This window comes from Pleurodeles waltl, chromosome 7 (genome assembly GCF_031143425.1).
Source record: "Pleurodeles waltl isolate 20211129_DDA chromosome 7, aPleWal1.hap1.20221129, whole genome shotgun sequence".
In the NCBI taxonomy this organism is placed as follows: domain Eukaryota; kingdom Metazoa; phylum Chordata; class Amphibia; order Caudata; family Salamandridae; genus Pleurodeles; species Pleurodeles waltl.
Window position 1 is genome coordinate 1,221,075,091 of NC_090446.1, and position 21,362 is coordinate 1,221,096,452.

At 44.2% G+C, this 21,362-nt stretch overlaps 1 long non-coding RNA gene across 2 annotated transcripts; it reads right to left on the reverse strand.

Moving 5' to 3' along the window:
• Positions 1-976: 976 nt before the first annotated feature.
• On the reverse strand, positions 977-21,023 carry LOC138246119 (uncharacterized). 2 transcript variants are annotated; one of them, XR_011194225.1, is made up of 4 exons: positions 20,574-21,023; positions 18,074-18,783; positions 17,613-17,689; positions 977-2,039 (listed from the first exon to the last, which is right to left on the reverse strand). It is a non-coding gene; the product is annotated as an uncharacterized lncRNA (long non-coding RNA). The 2 variants fall into 2 exon arrangements; XR_011194224.1 differs by lacking the exon at positions 17,613-17,689 and having other exon boundaries at positions 20,574-21,013.
• Between the last annotated feature and the right edge of the window lie 339 nt (positions 21,024-21,362).

Sequence of the window (21,362 nt, forward strand, 5' to 3'; positions counted from 1 at the left end):
AGATTTACTCCATGAAATGCACAAGAGGAAACATGCAAGTGACACAGGAATCTAAGGCTGAAGGCACAGTGAGCACCCACTGTGTCGGTTACTTGTAATAATTAGGTTGTATGTACACCGCTTCTTCCTACTGCCTTCACTTCAGCTGGTGCAGAGATTACTACCATGCATCCTGCTTTATTGCAGAGGATCCAAAATGGAGCCCCTGATATTTAGGATTGTCCCTAAGAAGCTTTCCTTAGACTTTTCCTGGGAGCATGCCCTACAGCCACGAGAAAATGCAGTTCAGTTATCAGACACACGCGCCCACACACATTGCACATTTCAAGTGCATTATTCAACAACAACACGGCAATGAGCCTATACCACTCACCTGCTTGCGGGGACTTTCTTGGTAAAACAAAATAAAATAAAAAAACCTTCAATAGGATTTTCTAGCGTCTTTAAATCCCACCCTGCTTTTACTGAAATGATTGTGAGAATGGGCTCTATACATGTACCATTTGTTTTTCCCATGTTTTAAACAAACACGAGGCAGTGAAGGCAATCAAGGAACCTCTCCTTGGAAGAATCATGTATGCTTGCCAGCTAATATGTGAACATTATTATCCTTTTCACAAGCTTAGTGGTGAATGATGTGCATTATGAAATGGAGGCAGCTGAGCAAATACGGCGCACAAAAGAAGAGGTATGGGTACTGGATCTGATGCTGTAACTGACACAAAAGGGCAGCTGTTGACTTGTTAAGGCTCCTGGCCTTCGCCTAACATGATGAGCTAAGCTAGATGTTCTTTGGCCTTAAGTGGTCTAACGTATTCTAAGATAATTCAAGAACCATTTTGAAGAAATCCAGCTTCAATGAGCGGGCCATTGAGAATAAAATCTATCTTTCTTGTTGTGACAAAAGACATAAAAATAACTTTCTGTAGGAAACTAGCTAGCACATACCTCCTTTGGATGGAGACACTATCTAGCGCTGGGTGTAAATCATCCTTTATTGAAATGACTTTACAGAGCAACAATGTGAACAAACGTGTTTAGAGTTATTAGGTGGTACAAAAATAAAAGGTTGTAACTTGAGAATTTGCTTGTCGAAAGGTTACAAGGCGAGTAACCTGTAGGTCTCCCTTGCCCCCATCAACAATCTAAGGAAGGCAACAAACAGTCTACGGTAGAGGGTGATTTAAAATATAATGAAGGCTATTCTGTACCACTGTATACGTCATACTCACGCACACAATTATGGATAAGTTCATGCCCTACAGTGCAAACCAGATCAGGATCCACCAGCAGCAATACAATCAATGGTTGCCTTAAGGCTTGGCTGGTCACTTCGTCCTTGCCATATCCAGCAGTCCGGAAGGGAAAGGCACGCTCTCCTGCGGTGAAATCATCTCCTCCATGTTAAACAGGATGCACATATTCCCGCAGCTCAGCGTGTCAATGTCAGTGGACACATTGAAAACATGGCAGCACATTCAAGAGACCAAAAGCACATAAACCTCTTTCGAAGAGCAGATTAATTGAGGACTCCGTGGCTACATGGAGACAAGGCTAGTAGGCAGTAAGATGGTGGCTGAAACGTAAACTTACTTTTGTTTGCAGGCCATTATCTTTAGATATCCCTTTCAGCATTTTCATGTAATGTAACAAAAAACTTTAATACTATCTGACCAATGTTCAAGTAAAAAACAACAGGCAAACATGGCTCGAGGGGGAGGGAGGATTAGACTTGCGTTTTAGAAGAGGAATAAATACGTGCACATATTCATTCTGTGCACTAGCTCCTACAGCTTGATGTTGATGGACCAAGGTTACAAAAAAAAAAAACAGATGAAAATTCGGAGTGAAAAACAACCCAGGACTTTTACAGTGTCTGCTCTGAGGTGGGAGGCAGTGCAGGCTTGAGTTCAAACAGCTGGAGCCTGCCAAACCTGGCATGGAAGTCCTCTGGAAGCACAACAGCTCCAAGACAGCATAGCCAGCAGCAGAAATGCTCCATTGAGAGGATATGCATCTGAACACCATCTCTGGCAAATCTAAAATTAGAAAGAAAGAGTGAGTTAATTAAAACTCCTGTCAAACAGGTGTTTCCCATCACTCCTAACCAATGCTTGACCCCTTCTGACGGTGCAATATCCACCATCTGTGATGTGCATCAGCATCTACTAGAATCAAAGTCTATTGAACAACAGCCAACCCATTCACAGGAAATTGTTATGTTACAACATCCAACCCGCATGAGAATAAAAGCCATGGTCACCATCGATTGTGCAAACGTGTACTTGCCATGTGACGAAGTCAATTTAAATCTACAAAACCCGCCCCTCACATGCAGGATGGATTATTTCCCCTTCAAACGAAAACACAAAAGTGAGAGAGCTGTGTTAATTAAGCAGGCGTGACTCTTAACTCTAGGAGGGTTAACATGGTCTGATTCACTATAAAAGGGGAGCAAGAAAGACGGGTGGCTGTCTGACAGGTGAGTAGTGACACGGGGGTGGGTGGGGCAAGTTATTATGCACGAAGACCTTGTCGAGAGAGAAACAGTTAATTCAAAGCATATGATATGAGATGTATTCAACAAGCACTATAGAAGGCGATAGGGAGTACAGTATTAACATCGATTATGTATATAACACACCACAAAGTGATGCGAGGTTTAAATAATCGATGTTTTAATGTCTAAATTAGCGATACTGGGTGAGAAGGAAGAGCAGAGTCCGTCAAACATGGCATCATATATTAAGTGATTGATTTTTATGTAGGGGTTGCTGACAATAACTTTCTTGTTTCACAGCGCTATGAATAATTATTCAACAGCACTCGCTCTTTTACCTCTAGAAAAGTTAATGTCAACCGCAAGGGGACTGCAATCCGTGCCACTGTGGGTTACACGCATTACACAAATGCAATACCGTTTGCCAATTCGCTGTTGTACACCAAGTACAAATAAGTGCATGCTAAGCCCTTCAGATGGACTTAAGGTATTTTCAAAACCTTTCCAAGAATACTCCTGTCCTAGGATTCCAGGAATTTTCTAAATACCGGTATTGGTAAACCTGCACCTGTGCGGCAGTGTAAACATGTCGGTGCAGATTTATGAAGATTACTCGAGTCCATTTATATTTATTTGTTAATGTTCAATAAATAAATTTTATTTGAGTAATTATTTTCTCAATAGTTGTTGTGCTACTTGCAACAAAGTTACACCTGACGGTTTATTTTGTCAGAGGAAAAAGGGACAATTTTTACTCTTCAACCTTTTATTAGACAGTTTGCTAGAGGTGCCTGAATTATCTACGTTTCCTAAGAAGCCAGGTGCTGCTCCTCAGATACAAGAGATTACAAAATCTCTGCTGATCTGATTGATCTGAAGTGGATACCTACAGCTCTAATGCAATCCCTTTCAAGATGAAGAGTTTGTGGAATGTAGTAAATGGAAAATTACAGTTCAGATCCAACACCAGGTCGCCTGTGTACTTCGCCATATTTCACACTTCCACACGCAATGCACTTTACGAAATCACGTTTTGCAACTACAGTAGAGGGATATGACGAGGATTGGAATGAAGACACCGGGGACATCCGTTCGCTAAACACCTTCCTCGGGCTCTAGCTTAACCATCCAAATATAATAAGAAAAAATAATAATGTTTGAAGGAAAAAAAAAAGGAAAAAAAAACACGCACACACTTCATCAACTCAAATAATTCTAACACTTCTGACAATTACACACTGAAGCAAACATAGGTTTGTTTGTTCAGAGAAAAAAGGGTGGGTCGCTGACACGCCCAAACATATTGCAACACAGACTCCTTCGCTGGTTTCGATGGCAAGCGGCTACGAGGAAGGTGGTAAACTCGGCTCAGTTCCTTCTACCACACATGGAACTGAAGCCTACCTACTGCCAGACAAGGCATCGTGCTAATGCATTCGATCAGCCAGACAGCTTATTTCTTTGCCCTGTGGCCCACATACGTTCTCCAGATCAGTTTGCTATCACGCTAGGCTTACTGTGCTCTGTCTTTCTAACCCACTTTGAATTCTTGCTAATGTTGTTGCTCCCTTAACTCAAACTGGAACATGTTCTATACAGTTGTCGCAATTTCAGAGGATGTTCTTATTCTACGAATACCCCACAACCCCCGCATCTTCAGTACTCCTTATCCAATGCCTCACCCACCTCATGTGCTCCCACCTCATAGGTCTGCCTCGCTTCTAATGAAGTCATCCGATACACCTTCCACAATTTAACTCCCAGCTCAGTATTCTCAAGTGCCTCGGGGTCTTTTGTGATGCACTGCCTTACATCAGTCATTCAGACCAGTCGTTTATTGTTTTACCCTATAAAGGCCCTGGCATCCCATCCGATTAACTTATTGTTCAATTGCCATACTGACTACATCACATACACCTTGTCCAATCGGTTGCCAGATCACCTCAGTGCTTGCAACCAAACCAGCCACTTGATAGCGCATCGTCTTGTGGGAGAGCACACACTCCTGTTTTCTAAGCAGGCTGCGAAGTCATGACACCATGGTTGCTCTGACTAAGGTCAATGTTCACAGTCTCTTAGGTAAGCAAGTGTTACTCAAGTTCCTCTTTGCAATAAATAGGCTGAAACCTCACTTAGTCCCCTTATCAGACAAAACTGGTTAGAACTACTATGAAAATCTAATATTAATTAACCCATCCTACGCACCATGACTGAAAGCACTGTTAACATATAAATGCATCACCCCATGCTTGTGATAAACTTCAGTTATTTCTGGACCACCAATTCAAGCTCACCCAGAACCACTTTTGAATAAATTCCTCCCACTCCCTTGTGGGTAACCTTATTTTGGTCTCAAATCTACATCAGTTCTCGATCAGGACAAATTCCTCACAAAGATGATGCAGTCATATTTTATGACATGTCTTGAATAACTCACAATTAAAGTATTGTAACTTTCTTGGGGAAGGGGCAGTCCCCACACCACCCGTTTTGAAAAAAATCAGACCCTCACAAGCCTTCAAGTGTTTACCAAATTAGAAGCTTCTGGTGGTTTCTAAGTTTTCATGCTGGAAATTCACTATTCATCGATACTTCCTTAAATACCCAGGAAGGAGTCTTTTGTTTCCTTGTATTCAGTCCTTGAAGGACTGACTCTGGGACTAAATACGGTGGTTATCCCCAGACCCTCTTTGGTCCCTTGGCAACATTTCATATGATAGATCACTGTAATCTAGCATGCAGTGGTTGCGACCTTTCTTGATTGGTTCATAGTCAGGAACCCTCACTTAGAGTGACCTCTCATGACTTCTCATCAGCTCCAGAGCTGGGACTTTCAGAAACTCAGGCAAAATTACCTGGTTACACCATAAGCCAGCTGTTTTCCAGTGGGACCAGTTCTTCTCAGTGTTGACCACAATACTTATAATTTCCTTGTTCAGCCTTCTGCGTTACAATTCCTTGATTTGCAAGCAAGGTTATCCCAATGCGGATGACTCACAGCCATTACTTTGACCAAGGGTGGCTGGTGTTAAGGTACGTTTGGGGGTGTTTCCATGTCAGTCATGCAGGAGGAGGGAGCAGGCACACAAAGTAGTTGCTGGCAGTGAAACAGCAAAGAATGTTTATTTAGAGCAGAGGTCTTCAAACTGGGGGGTGAGCCCCCCTAGGGGGGGGCCTCAAGTGATCCCAGGGGGGGCGCCAGACTCTTGCTAAAAGAAGCATTATACAGATAACAGGCCTTTGTTTTAAGCAGAAGTATATTATTGGATATTTAAAAAAGTAACAGTACTTAACTGCAATGTTTAAATAGGTCTAGACATATTTAAACATTGCCATCTTTATGAAATAATTGTGAAAAATTCTGAGGGGGGGCAATGATTTTTCTTTTTCAACTGGGGGGGGGGCAGCATTAAAAAGTTTGGAGACCACGGATTTAGAGGGAGGGTGTACTGAGTACTACTGTTCAAGTGCCAGTCAAGGATTTCCTCGTCCTCAGGGTCTGTCAGTGTCGTGGCATCAGGAGTGGCCTGTTTCAGTAATGCAGCATAAGTTTGTCCTGTGGCGCTATTGCTGTGGCCCAGGGCAGAGTCGGCAAAGCTCCATACAAATAAACGACCAGAGACAGGGCTCCTATTGTATCATTGTGGGAGAGGGTGGTGATGAAGGGGTCAGGTTGAGGAGGAGTCCGGCAGCTTGATCAGGCCTTAGAAGATTGGTCTCAAGGAGGAGAGAAGATGTGCGACGGTATGCTTAAGAGAAGCTGCCCTTCTCACTCGTGTTGCTAACAGAGAGATTACTTGCCCTTCTGCCTGCCAGATTCTAACATTTGTTTTCCCATGGCGGACCTTGGGGCTGAAATGCATGGCTGGTGGAACAGCAGAAACTTCGCAGCCCATGAGTTCTTCTCACTCGGACTACCTCAGGCAGTGCTAGGGGGGGCTTGCGTACCAGCCAAACTCGGGCTTCTCTTCACAACTTCAGGACTTAAAGAGCTTTTTATAGCATAGTTCCATAGATGCTTGGAGAGTGGAACTTTACTTTTCTCTGCAAAAAAAACCAAAAAAACGATACATTTGGTCACAGAATGTTTACGTTGATATCATGGTGTCCTAAAAGGTTTAAATTGCTGCTCTGTTGATTATGATGTAGTCTTATACTGACTTTAATATGATTAAAGTACTCTTTCCTCTTTTGGGGGAAAGACAGCAATCAATGATAAGATGCTTCCAAGAAGGACCATTTGATTTACTAAATGATTTCCTAAATGGAAAACACAGAGAGTAACAAATGGCAGCGTTTGTTGTCGGACAACTATAAAGTATGAGCCAAATGTTGTTAATTCTCTTTGCTGTTAATGTTTTTCTGTGTTCAAGCAAAATTAGGCTGACCTTGATGTAAGGACAGGCTGTGCGCCAAGGCGGTATAGGGTGGTTATCCGTAATACAGCAGGACCTCTACATACCATATCTGTGTGGATGAGAGCAGATGCCAGCATTTCATCCATCTTTCAAATGCATTTTATTATTTCAAAGCAGCATCCAGTGCAGGATTTCCTACTTGCCCTTGGGCACAAGTCAAATGCAATGACCCCAGGAGGGATGGGAATTGTCAGTTTAGCAGTGTTGCATATGTTTGCTGACCACTGTATCTGATGGCAAAAGCAGCAGAGCATGAGCTTGAAAAAAGGCAATGGATAGGGCTAGCCACTAGAGTTAACGTTTGTTGTTTTGTGTGTGTGTGTGGGGGGGGGGGGGGGGGGGGGAGGGGCAACTCAAGAAGGCCATGGAGACCAGCGGCATGAAATATTAAGTATTGTCGTATCGTAGTCCGAGCTGTATAATGCACCATTTGAACCCTTTTTTTCAAGTTTTTGTAGTAAGATTTCTTGACACAAAAACTTCAAAATGGACCTTGGCAGCACTCGAATCAAACCCTTACTTCCAACCACTGCCAAGCTTAATACGAAGAAGATTGAAGAACTGCTGATCAACGTTAAGAACAAATCCCTGGAACTCTCATTTGTTTGGAGTGTACTGGGAATTTTTCCCGGTTATATATGCTGTAATGACACCTTGGGCTTTACTCCTAGTCATCTCTTGCCTTCCAGGCCAAGTTAGAGCTTCTGTCAGATCAGGCGTGTCTCAGAAATGTCTTGCAATTCTCACCAAGAGAAGCAGTGTCCACAGTTTTACCAGGGCATTGCCTTTTCTCACCCTTCTGTGGACCCACTTCCATACCTGAATTATCACTTTGCCACCTGGAAAAAAAAATATATATCGACGCACGCTGCAAAACAAAGTCACTAACCTCTACACGTCAACCACCTTACTTGGCCAAACAAAGACCCAAAAGACTGATATCCATTACAAGTATGCAAGTATGGTTTCCAACAGATGGGTATAGAATAAAGCTTGTATTTGTGCATTCATACAGCACAACGCACTAAAAAGCATTGGAGCCCTTCTACAATGACGCTGTCACATTTAAAGTGTCTGGTTCTGTTTTTCCAAGGGTCACATCTTCCTCAAGGCAGAACATGTTAGTGTTTGAAAAACTGATCAAGCAGATATTCAGTGCCTTTCTAGCTGCTCACAGTATAGAGAATGACCAACTTTACAACAGCTACGTCAACTGATGTCTAGTCCCCTCAGAGATCACCAGGCCTAAAATGGCAACCACCTGCCAACAACTACGTATGCCTGAGCCTCGCATCCATCAGTGTGTGCGCATTAAGGTACTAAGCTAAGTTGAGAGCTAGCCCCTTCTTATCTGGCACAGTAAACCACAGTTTTGCCTCTAAGCAACTACTACTCCATCAGCGTCGACTCCTCCTTCTAGTCCATTCCCATCATGGAGTTCAACCAGTTTGTCTTTTCCTGGGTGCTCATGTTGCTTTTACAACGGAGGGTTAGATACTATGGAATTTACATTAAGCCTGCCTTTCCTTGCAGTTCCATTAAAGACCACTTTAGAGTGCACCAATGAAGTTGCAACAGTTGGCCAAGGTATGGTGGCAGTGCAGAGAAAGTCCATCCACAGTGAGAGAGACTAACATGTATGTCTGAAAGAAGTGTAGGACGTCGCTCCGGAGGATTCTTCTGTGACTGGTGATGATGGCTGAGGATGAATGCCAAGTCTGAGCAGGAGACACACAGGGTGAACCAGAAAGGTTTAAAAAAATAAGTTTTGTATAACTATTATCAAAATTTCTGGTAGAATAATCCCATGCCCCAACTACTAGGCAGCACAAGTAACAGACAGCTTCCTGGGGTCATGACCAACGCAGTTATCACACAGATAATACAAATCAGCCTAGTCTCAAAACGTTTGAGAATTTACATACAAACAGTCCACACCTGATGTGCAGCATAAAGAAGGAAACATGTCAGTACACCACACTTCAAATTCTTGACTTTCTATAAGCATGATCAGATAAGTTAGTCCAAAGTAGTGACTCTCGGACGGCATAGATATGTTCACATGACTAGAAATCTGCTGCCCCACATTGGAAAAAAAAAAAAATCAACTTTGAATGCATTACAGGTGCTTTACCAGTGCCACACTCTTTGGGGCGAGGGGGTAGAGGATGTTCATCGCTTGTCAATGTTTTCTGCATTTGTGAAGAAACAACGTGAAAAAAAAAAAGAAGAAAAAAAAAAAAAGGACTTTCTGCTCATCCTTTCATGTCAGAGGTTAAGAAAATATGTTCAATTAGTTAATAAATCAAGAAAATTAGTTGGGGAGGATTTGAGTCCTTCTCAAGTGATTAGTCCAAAATACAGATAGGGCCAGCTTACAAGTTGAATAAATAAACCTGGTCTCAACCCCCGGTAGCTATAGCACAGAGCAGACTAGCTTAATTTAAGGAAGTGTTTAAAGTATTTAACAGAATCAAAACAATTAAATCAGCACAAAAATAAGAATCCCACAACCAGTTTTGAAAACCAGAGAAAATTTGAATTAGAATAATAACACTGAAATGACTAAAATCCGATAAGGGGAACTGGAGATATGAATTTTTAAAAGTTTAGGACAAAGCACAGAAAGAAAAAGCAAAGGGTAACTCAAAAGTCACTATTCACAGTTGACTGGGACGTAGGTGTTATTTCAGGGTGATCACAATGGAGCAGAGGTCTGATACACTGGGCTAAGTTGCCCTAGTCAAAGATTTTATCTACTAACTTGGAAGGAAATGGAAGTCTAAATACTCCAGCGGGGCAAGATTACATATATCTGGCAAAGTCCTCTCGAAGTCAGATTGGACGAAGTCTATCTATAGCGGTTGATTTTGGAGGAAAAAGCTCACAGCAGGCAAATTCAAATTTTGCAGCCATTGAAGTTCTCTCAAAGTGAGGATACTTTTTGCACCCTTTCCCTTTCAAGGTGTCTACCGTTGGACTTAGTTGCTTTATGGGAACTACAAGTTCTCTAGCGGGGCACACCTGAAGCTGCATCTGATTAAGTCCTCTTGAAATTGTGACACCTTTGCTGCAAAGTCACTCTCACATTTCCGGAGGTGTTGGAAATTCAAAAATGTTCTATGTCCCAACCTTTCAGACTTTCTTGAAGCCCCCCTTAGCCATTTCTAAGGCTCCCAGGGCCTCAGGAGCAGAACTTAGGAGCCAGGCTTGACTGTAGTAGAGTTCACCAGCAGGGTCCAGTGGCAAATGGCCAATTCAGGAAAAAGGCCACTTGCAGTTTGTTGTGTCCCTGTCGCCACACAAGACATCAGCCAGCTGACCCCCTTGAAGTCCACTTCTCAGTTCTGGGCCAAAGGGGGGGGAACAGGTCCAGCCATTCAGGTCTCCACATGTCACAAACAGGTCCAGCCCTCTTCTGTTCATCTGAAGGTACAGATGTGCTGTGATGAGTTGTGGTTAAGGTGCTACTTTTTCAGGATTTTCTAGCTAGTATGACTATCACACAGTGCACTAATTCACGAAAAATCCCCTTCTGCCCTTGGAGGTTTCTGGTATATGAGTCAGGGGTCTGTTTAGAGCAATGAGAATCCCCCTTCTCCTCAATCCCACCATTTTGGGACCAGCTACCTCTCCCTGGTGCCAAGCTGGCTATGGTGTGGTCAGGAAGCAAAAACGTCTGTCTCCAAGTGTATCTTTATATGCAACTATGAATATGCAATCCTCACCCTGGTCCCATTCAAGTTAAGAACATTCATGGCCCTGCCATAGCTGCAATTCCTAAACTGATAGGACTCACATACCTCACACCTAGCTCTCCCTGCTAAAAAGCCTAAGGTATTGTTTCTGTTCTGGGAGTAGTTTTCACACCTCCTTAACGAGAAACACTGACAGGAGCCAACTGCTGGCTCACTAATGCGTATTTCTCTACAACAGTCAACACATACTTGGTTTCAATAATGCTACTTTGGGGCACAAATGTTATTGCTTTATCATGTCTCTAGTACTTGAACATTTTATTGTAGAAAAATAAACACTTTTCATGAGTACTTGGAAGAAACAAGTACAACTATTGCCCTCATGGGAAGTGCAATGAACTCAGAAGTCTGTCATTCAGTAAGTTTGTTGGATGAATATGCAGCTGGCCTCCTTCCATCCAAGAGGCTTTGGAGCCAGCCACCTCAGTAGTGAGTCAATGGCAGAGGGACCTTGCTTTCATTCTGCTGCTTAGAGGGGAGGCCAGATTAATAATTCCAACCAAGCATATCCTTGGCATCAGTCACAATACCAGACTCCTAATTCTCATTTTACTCCTCCAAAAAGTGTTGGCTCCAACATTTTTCATTCACCTATAACCCTCTTAGAAAGGAATAAACAGATTCATGCTCCTTTTGAAATGGCATTACAACAGCAGCAGAAGTGCTTCCTACTCCCCCCTACCATTCGAAACCTGTGCCTCAAAGTACTACGAGTGACCCAATCCATTCTGATGGCTTTTTTGTCAGTGTGAAGTGTTGTCATCCTCACCATTGTTGTCATCCTCACCATTGTTGGCGTCTTATCCATGGGCCTGGGATATATATATTTTTTTTAATTGAAGTAATCATAGCTACGGATTTAGAGGGGAATCTTAAATGATTAAGGAGTTAATAATTCTACAATATTCAGAAGAGAGACCCAGAACTATAAGTAAATGATCAAGAAGTGACTGATTTCCTAGAAGGACTTATTGTCGGATGCATTAACGGTTTTCAAAAATACAATTGCCACTGTGAAGTGCTCCACAGATTGCCTGTAAAGTAGCTTGAATTCGAGATGCTCTCACCACGATGTGTTGGATTTTCTTTGCAAATCTTTATCAAGCCTATGTTGCAACTGCAGAGAAAGTGGCATTAACAAACAAGATCACCTAGGTAATGTTAGAGTGGTGGACTGCAAACTTCCTAGTACATGGTTGGAAGTAGGGATGTGAGAAATAGGCTACACTTGCTCTGAGGAGCAGTGGAGTGTCTCACATTTCCACTCCCATAGGTGCATGTCACACTGCAGAACTCTGCTTTAAAGAATGGGATGAGGGTGTGATGATACAGAGTATATAATCCTATAATACACAGCAGGATACCCTTTACCACACAATCTTTGTGAATCACAAAGCTTTTACAGGAAGGCTGTAAGGTGCTTCAGAATCCGATTGCTCCATATCGAACTAACCAATGTGTCTAAGAAGAGGCAAACCAATTAAAAGGCCAAAGATCGATTTGTGGTCTGGGAGGACCTGCACGAGTGAGATGGAATAAATTGGTCCTGGGTGGACTTGATATCGGTCATGTATATAGACACTGTCAATCTTCAACATAGTGAGACATGTTCCTATGGCTTCAAGGTGGTCCTTTCAACGCCATAGATGATCTCCTTTAGCTCAGGGGTACAATACAGGGACTCACTGCACGCTTTCCAAGATGCCAAGAGTTAGATAAAGCAAGCGAGAAGAACGGAGTAGATACTCCCAGACATTCATCTACGTTGTCTGTACATTTTTCTGGTTAGGAAATTGCATTTGAGGTTCAGTCGCTTTCTTTGTTAACTAGCAATTTATTTGACGCCGCTGGACCTGCACCTTCGTGAGAGATTCCCAAGTTTTCTTATGCCTAGCTCACCACAACACACTCATAAACCCACAAGGACAGACTAATTAAATTGACTCAGGTCTTATCTAAAGTAAATACTGAATGCGATCGAACAAAGGGTGCAAAGTGAAGAAATCATTACCCAAATGTTGTTAGAGCTGATGTTCAACCTGTACTGAATGGATTTTCAGTCAGTGAACCTTGAATTTGCAAACTCTGCATTCTTTCATTATTTTTGGGAAAGGTTCCGGCCTTAGTTTTAAGGAGTATGTAGCTCTGAGATTAAAGAAATAAAACATGTCAAACTTAACATCCTTTCAAGATAACTGATCCGCATAACAGGCCCATGCCACATTTATTACCAATGGAAGTAGTGGACGCATGCAGAGCATCTATCTTACATGCGATGTAATTGTATGTTAATCACGCACACAAAAGATGATGGAAGCAATGCTTGCAAAAAGTCTAACCACCTGCAATCACTCGGGATGGCATGCTCATTTTTTTTCTGCCCATTCTTGACAAAGACAGGCCTCATGCAAATCAGAAATCAGTCCCCCTGTCGGAACAGTCCATCCGAACTGCCAGACGAGGTCCCCTCCAGAGGAAAACACAAGCAACCTTAGAATGGTTTCAGTCTTACTAAGCCTCATCAGTGAGGAATAATTTGGATCCTACAGCACAGTGAACAAGGGACCAACATCTGACCATTCCATTGGCCGCTAATGGCATAACATTAAATCACACAAACTGTGATGAAGGAGGAATTATTGTTTAAAAACAAAACAAAAACAAAAAAGTCGAACCCTGGTCGGTGGTTAGACTTTTTGCAAGCACTCCTACCATAATCTTGTGTGTCTCATATCCAACTGCATGCACATCCACAGCAGTGTAAAATGACAGCCCACTGACCCTGCGTCACTCTTTCTAATACTCATACTAGTTTTCCTTCCCCTGGGGTGCATGGCTGTGGCACCATTACACTCCCCTTGACACCACGCGCACTTTTAACATATGAACACGGCCTCCAAAATGGTCAAGGGACACCAAGCCCTTTACTGTGCTGAGAGCTCAACACTTAACAACATTACACACTAGATGTTCCAATTGCTGTACACAGGTGTAGGAAAGTACCATCTTGCCTGGCATGTTACCCCAATTTTTCACTGTATATATGTTGTTTTAGTTGTATGCGTCACTGGGACCCTGCTAGTCAGGGCCCCAGTGCTCATAAGTGTGCCTGAATGTGTTACCTGTGTTATGACTAACTGTCTCACTGAGGCTCTGCTAACCAGAACCTCAGTGGTTATGCTCTCTCATAACTTTCAAATTGTCACTAACAGGCTAGTGACCAATTTTACCAATTTACATTGGCTTACTGGAACACCCTTATAATTCCCTAGTATATGGTACTGAGGTACCCAGGGTATTGGGGTTCCAGGAGATCCCTATGGGCTGCAGCATTTCTTTTACCATCCATAGGGAGCTCTGACAATTCTTACACAGGCCTGCCACTGCAGCCTGAGTGAAATAACGTCCACGTTATTTCACAGCCATTTTACAATGCACTTAAGTAACTTATAAGTCACCTATATGTCTAACCTTTACCTGGTAAAGGTTGGGTGCTAAGTTACTTAGTGTGAGGGCACCCTGACACTAGCCAAGGTGCCCCCACATTGTTCAGGGCCAATTCCCCAGACTTTGTGAGTGCGGGGACACCATTACACGCGTGCACTACATATAGGTCACTACCTATATGTAGCTTCACAATGGTAACTCCGAATATGGCCATGTAATATGTCTATGATCATGGAATTGCCCCCTCTATACCATCCTGGCATAGTTGGCACAATCCCATGATCCCAGTGGTCTGTGGCACAGACCCTGGTACTGCCAAACTGCCTTTCCCGGGGTTTCACTGCAGCTGCTGCTGCCAACCCCTAAGACAGGCATCTGCCCTCCTGGGGTCCAGCCAGGCCTGGCCCAGGATGGCAGAACAAAGGACTTCCTCTGAGAGAGGGTGTTACACCCTCTCCCTTTGGAAAATGGTGTGAAGGCAGGGGAGGAGTAGCCTCCCCCAGCCTCTGGAAATGCTTTCATGGGCACATTTGGTGCCCATTTCTGCATAAGCCAGTCTACACCGGTTCAGGGACCCCTTAGCCCTGCTCTGGCGCGAAACTGGACAAAGGAAAGGGGAGTGACCACTCCCCTGACCTGTACCTCCCCTGGGAGGTGCCCAGAGCTCCTCCAGACCTCTGCCATCTTGGAAACAGAGGTGCTGCTGGCACACTGGACTGCTCTGAGTGGCCAGTGCCATCAGGTGACGTCAGAGACTCCTTCTGATAGGCTCCTTCAGGTGTTGCTAGCCTACCCACTCTCCTAGGTAGCCAAACCCTCTTTTCTGGCTATTTAGGGTCTCTGTCTCTTGGGATTCCTTAGATAATGAATGCAAGAGCTCATCCGAGTTCCTCTGCATCTCTCTCTTCACCTTCTACCAAGGAATCGACTGCTGACCGCGCTGGAAGCCTGCAAAACTGCAACATAGTAGCAAAGACGACTACTGCATCTCTGTAACACTGATCCTGCCGCTTTCTCGACTGTTTTCCTGGTGGTGCATGCTGTGGGGGTAGTCTGCCTCCTCTCTGCACTAGAAGCTCCGAAGAAATCTCCTGTGGGTCGACGGAATCACCCCCCTGCAACCGCAGGCACCAAAGAACTGCATCACTGGTACCTTGGATCTCCTCTCAGCACGATGAGCGAGGTCCCTTGAATCCAGCAACTCTGTCCAAGTGACTCCCACAGTCCAGTGACTCTTCAGTCCAAGTTTGGTGGAGGTAAGTCCTTGCCTCCCCACGCCAGACTGCATTGCTGGGAACCGCAACTTTTGCAGCTACTCCGGCCTCCGTGCACTTCCGGCGGAAATCCTTTGCGCACAGTCCAGCCTGGGTCCACGGCACTCTAACCTGCATTGCACGACCTTCTAAGTTGTTCTCCGGCGACGTGGGACTCCTTTGTGCGACTTCGGGTGAGCACTGTTTCACACATCCTCGTAGTGCCGGTTTCTGGCACTTCTGCGGGTGCTGCCTGCTGCTGAGAGGGCTCCTTGTCTTGTTCGACGTCCCCTCTGTCCCCTGACGCAATTTGCGACATCCTGGTCCCTCCTGGGCCACAGCAGCATCCAAAAATCCTTACCACACGATTTGCAGCTAGCAAGGCTTGTTGGCGGTCTTTCGGTGGGAAAACACTTCTGCACGACTCTCCACGGCGTGAGGGATCCGTCCTCCAAAGGGGAAGTCTCTAGCCCGTGTCGTTCTTGCAGAAACCTACGCTTCTACTGTCCAGTAGCAGCATCTTTGCACCTACAGCTGGCATTTCCTGGGCATCTGCCCATCTCCGACTTGCTTGTGACTTTTGGACTTGGTCCCCTTGTTCCACAGGTTCCCTCGACTGGAAATCCATCGTTGTTGCAGTGTTGGTTTGTGTCTTTCCTGCAGAATTCCCCTATCACGACTTCTAAGTCCTTTGGGGAACTTTAGTGCACTTTGCACTCACTTTTCAGGGTCTTGGGGTGGGCTATTTTTCTAACCCTTACTATTTTCTAATAGTCCCAGTGACCCTCTACAAGGTCACATAGGTTTGGGGTCCATTCGTGGTTCGCATTCCACTTTTGGAGTCTATGGTTTGTGTTGCCCCTATCCCTATGTGTCTCCATTGCATCCTATTGTAACTATACATTGTTTGCACTGTTTTCTAATACTATTAATGCATATTTTGGTATTGTGTACATATATCTTGTGTATATTTGCTATCCTCATACTGAGGGTACTCACTGAGATACTTTTGGCATATTGTCATAAAAATAAAGTACCTTTATTTTTAGTATATCTGTGTATTGTGTTTTCTTATGATATTGTGCATATGACACCAAGTGGTACTGTAGGAGCTTCACTCGTCTCCTAGTTCAGCCTAAGCTGCTCTGCTAAGCTACCATTATCTATCAGCCTATGCTGCTAGAAACCCTATACACTAATAGGGGATACCTGGGCCTGGTGCAAGGTGCAAGTACCCCTAGGTACTCACTACAAGCCAGTCCAGCCTCCTACAACAGAGCAGGAGGTGGTTCGAACGCTCCAGTAGTCACCATAAACCTAACATGAGAGCAGCAGAGTAAGCTACTCCAGCCACCGTAAGTAGCCTGAGCACGCCCTATCTCCCACCTGCCCTTCTTCCGTCACATTGCTAAGCAGGGAGTCCCAAGACACAACGGCACAACTCTGGCCACTCATGCGCCCAAACTGTGCCAGCACGGGTCTACAGCAAGTACAAACAAGCACGCTTTAGTGCCACGCACGGGGCATGAGGCGCTGCCGCAGTGCAAACACAAAACTACACAATTCAGTGGGTGCTCTTAGTCAGCATTAACCACTCGGAGGCTACTACGGCGCGCTTCCCAGAACTGGCTGGGCGAATTGACAACTCAAACTGGATCTTCCTGTTCGTTTAATCTGCTGCCAAGTAATCATCCCACTTGTTTTGAAAACAAGGAGTGGCCGTCTACTGACCACAAATAAACCATAAAATGAGATACTGCTTGTTGGCTGAAAACACATCTCATAGTATCGTTTCCCTCACCTGAAACCAAAGCAAATAAGAACCGCCTTTTTTCCTCAAGTAGAGGCGCAGTACTGAGTGTGCAAAAATGAACAAATAAAAAATAAAATAAAAATGAATAAATATATTTTTAAAAAAACAAAAACCACAGCTGCTTGAAAAAGTACTTTCTACCACCCGGCATCCTATGCAATAACATATCTTGAACTATGCCGCGTGTATGGTGTTAGACATGGGCGATGCTGGAGACTTTGCTCTCAAATATGTATAGTTGTACTTAACGCAAGTCAGGTTTGAGCTGACAATTATCTGACCAGCGTAAAGCTCTGCGCACCCACAATCACCGCAAAATGCATGTATTGTATTATGCGATGTGGCAATAACAGCTCAGCCATGCAATGGCAAGCATGACTACGTAACAGAATGTAAAGAAGAAAAAAAAAAAAAAAATCGTACCTGGGTGTGCTACTCCCACCTAAAACTGAAATTCTCTCGATCAATGCCAAGCGGGATTTCCTCGGCATCTCCAAGCCCTGTGAACAGGAAGGGATGCTTTGAAAAATGGTTTCACACTCACACTACATAAAGAGGTGTGAGGCAAATTGGTCTGCTGCCGAGTATGGAACACAAGCCACGACAGAAACACGAACGAGAGAAACTCAGGTTCTTTTGATGTTTTACTACCTATTATTTCTCTTTGCACAAAGCATCATGGATCGCGAAAGCCCCTCCCACAGCAAACAGGGCACATTGGTCAGCCAAGAAAAAAGCTGCCATTACGAGTTTACCTGTCCCAGAGGCATGCAGGCCTCGTCCCCGTACCCACAGCACTAATGATACGTCCCCTAGGAAAGGTCTTTGAGAACCCCACCCCACGCCCCGCCCACCACAAAAAGCAGTTTATTTTAATTTGTTACCTGCAGAGAGCTTGGAGGGCGCTCGTGACCATGCTTCTCACACCAGCCTGTCTTCCTTTGGCCAAGGGATGATGACCAACTGGTTGTCTAGCTTGCTCAGGGAGCTGAGCTCTAGATGTCCCTTTGAGCCTTCCTCACAGAGAAAGATGGGAGAGTCTAAATGGGGAGAAATGCTGTTGTTGATGCACCCTGGGGGAGAGCAGTAGAGAGGTTCCCCGGGGAGGTTCGGAGTTTCCAGTTGCCTGGGCCCAACATCTAATACTACGTCCTTCTTCCCTGTAGTTGGAGGCGAGGCCTTCCTCCTTTGCTTCCTCTTGGAGAACCTCTCTGAGAACTTCCGGGCCAGCTGCTTGAAGCTCCTCGGCTTGTCGATCACAATTTCCTTTTGCAGGTCCTCCAAGGAGATCTCAAGGTTGCCGGAGTACCAGGCCAGCCACCAAAGCAGGCTGAAGAAGACCACAATGCCACCACAGTAGATGAGGAACTCGCCAAATGAGCGACCGTCCAGCTGCAAGTTTGCGAAGATGCCAACCAATATCAAAGCAAGGCCCCCCAGGTCAAAGGTTACTGCTAGCCAGAAGAGGCCCTTGCACCTCCCAAAGCGCATCCTGCTTATGGCCAGAAATGTCTTTAAAAAAAACAAAAAAAGTACAGAAAGCTTGTTATGCTGCACAGAAACCAAAACGATGCCGCACGGGGAATGCTTCCACCTGGAAAATATGAAAAGAACATATTATAAGTAAAGGGCATAGAAAAAAATCGCTTTAATAAGGTCCAGTCAAAACGGGGCTAAACAAAAATAGACCTGCTGCCTCAGACAATGGATGTGCTATCGCATCAAGCCCGATTACCTTGTTCAGTTCTCTCTTATCGTCTCCCCACCTTAGATTCTGGCGCTTGTGGTTTAACAATTATGATGGCAAAAGTAAAAGGTTCTGGCAGAATTGATATAGGCCTCTCAGATGACAGCTACTATCTTTGTCAATGCTTGTTTTTTCCTACATGGCAATCGTTATTGCAGACCCATCCGCAGCAGCCATCAATCTTGCTATACTTCAAGAAAAATATCTTCAAGTGGGCCTGCTGCCATGCATGCACACTTGCAGACATCCATCCATTTCTTTTTAAGACTAGTGAGGCAGATACAGAAGTGAGTGGCGTTTAGAACACGAGGTGGAGGGAGGCAAGGGTGTGCATTTTGTGACATCATCAGAGGAAAATGCATGCCATCCCATCAAAATACGGTAAAACTGAACTGCTCCTCGGGCAGGACAAACAGAATATCGAGGAAAGACAATAAATCAGAATCATGTCCGCGAGATATGGCCGAAAGGCACCCAGTCACAAGCAAAGGGCTGAACCAAAGCCAGCTCTACGTTTAGTGCTGTTCGCAACCGACATCTATAGCAGTCAACTGCCAGACTATGAAGGATAACAATAAAGGTACGTAGAAGTCATAAGGGTTAAGCCATGGACTCTAAATAGAATTCCAAGAGACTAAATCACATTTTCTGCAAATGCCCTAATAAAGGACTCGAGGTGTAAATTATACATTTTTCTGCAACGTAAAACCATGCAATTAAAATCTAGCCAAAAAGTACACGTTAGTCCTAAATGATACAAGGTAAATCTATATCATTGGAACAAACCCATTTAAATCATGTGTTTTCTGGTACAAATCCTTACTTTCAGTTGCTTTAATCCACTCGATTCGTTTGAACGGAAATGAAATACAATTCCCAGAATGCTGTTGTGAGGCTAATGAAATTCCAGGCTGTAAACAAAATGACACAAAGTTGTCTGGTAACTATTTAACAAAGACCGAGGGGCTCTCGTTTTTTTTGTTTTAAATCAAACTGCCTTCATGGGGCCCAGAAAGTATTCATCCAATTAATAGCAAATACGTGAATCTAAATAAAATGTTTAAATCAAGTCGGAATTCAAAGGCTGAAATGACCAAAGGGACGCAAATAAGTTCTACCTCGATTTCGCGGTGAAATTCTTTCACAGAGGACTTCAGGGTGGGGTGGGGCGTGACGTGCACGCTGTGACGGGAACTAAAACGCATTTAATATGGTTAATACACATCTTTAATAGGTGGATTTTACCATTTTATCCGGGAATAAGAAAATAATAATTTTCTTTTGCATAAAGGTAAACAGGTAGAGTTCACCATTGAAAACGTGTACGTCCAGTGTTCCTTCCCGCCTCAGGTGAAATTCCTCGGTAAATAGTTACCGATAATGCGTGTTAATTAACTTGATCTGCGTCATTTTAAATTTGGAAAAATCGATAGAAAAATAAAGACAGGATCACACCTACAAAAATCCAATTACTGTTTTGTAAAATAAAACAAAACATGGGAAGAGTAAAAAGTGAAACATTTAAGAAACTGGGATCCAAACGTTACCAGTACACACGCATGGTCACGTGAAAACAAACACAGGCAGTGGCAAACAACAACTATTTCATTTACAAATTATAATGAAATGAAACTCACTGTCATGGACGGCATGAGCTCGGTTGCCCCTCACCTGGCTCAGAGGCTCAAACGTTCACCCATCATTCCATACGAAGAGATTTTTTGCAGTCTGCGGACATGAACGCTTTCTGTGGTGAAGATACATCCTAGGCCTGTCCTGGCCGACAGGAGTGTGGGATTTCCCCAGGCACAGAACCCTCGCTGCCTTAGGTGGAACCACGCCCCAGAGGAGCTTAATCAATGGGCCTCTGTCCCCTCCCCTGGGGAGGTGTGCAGCTGCGGGGTGGGACACACGGCTGGCCTCCCGCAGCGACATGAACGTTTTGGGATTGAGAGAGGAAGACATCGCAGCTGGATTTACAGCTCGTCGCAAACATCGAAAATATGGGCGTCCCGCCAAAGATCTCTTCGTAATTAATGCTGGCACAAATTCCACACGAGGGTTTGTACGAGCAACCGCTCCATATCGCTTGTGTAATTAGGACGTTCACCGAAGTTTGAGAGATGCTAATTTAAATGGATGCCTTTGAATCACGAGGCCTGTGCAGGGCGGAATCTGAATACCAGCACGTCTACACCTTGTGAGGGCAGTCTGGCCGGCAGTTCTCAGAAAGAATATAAGAACCGTTTCACGTTTAATGGGGCATAACTGGAACGTCTCAGCAAAGTTGATTTACAATTTAAGTGTCGGCCCCAGCTTTTCACTGTTAAACTGGTACATGTTCATAGAGTTCAGCTGGCCTTTACTCAGAGAGTGCCCTGGGCCATACCTAATTTAGCATCCACTCTTACTCGTCTTCTTTAATT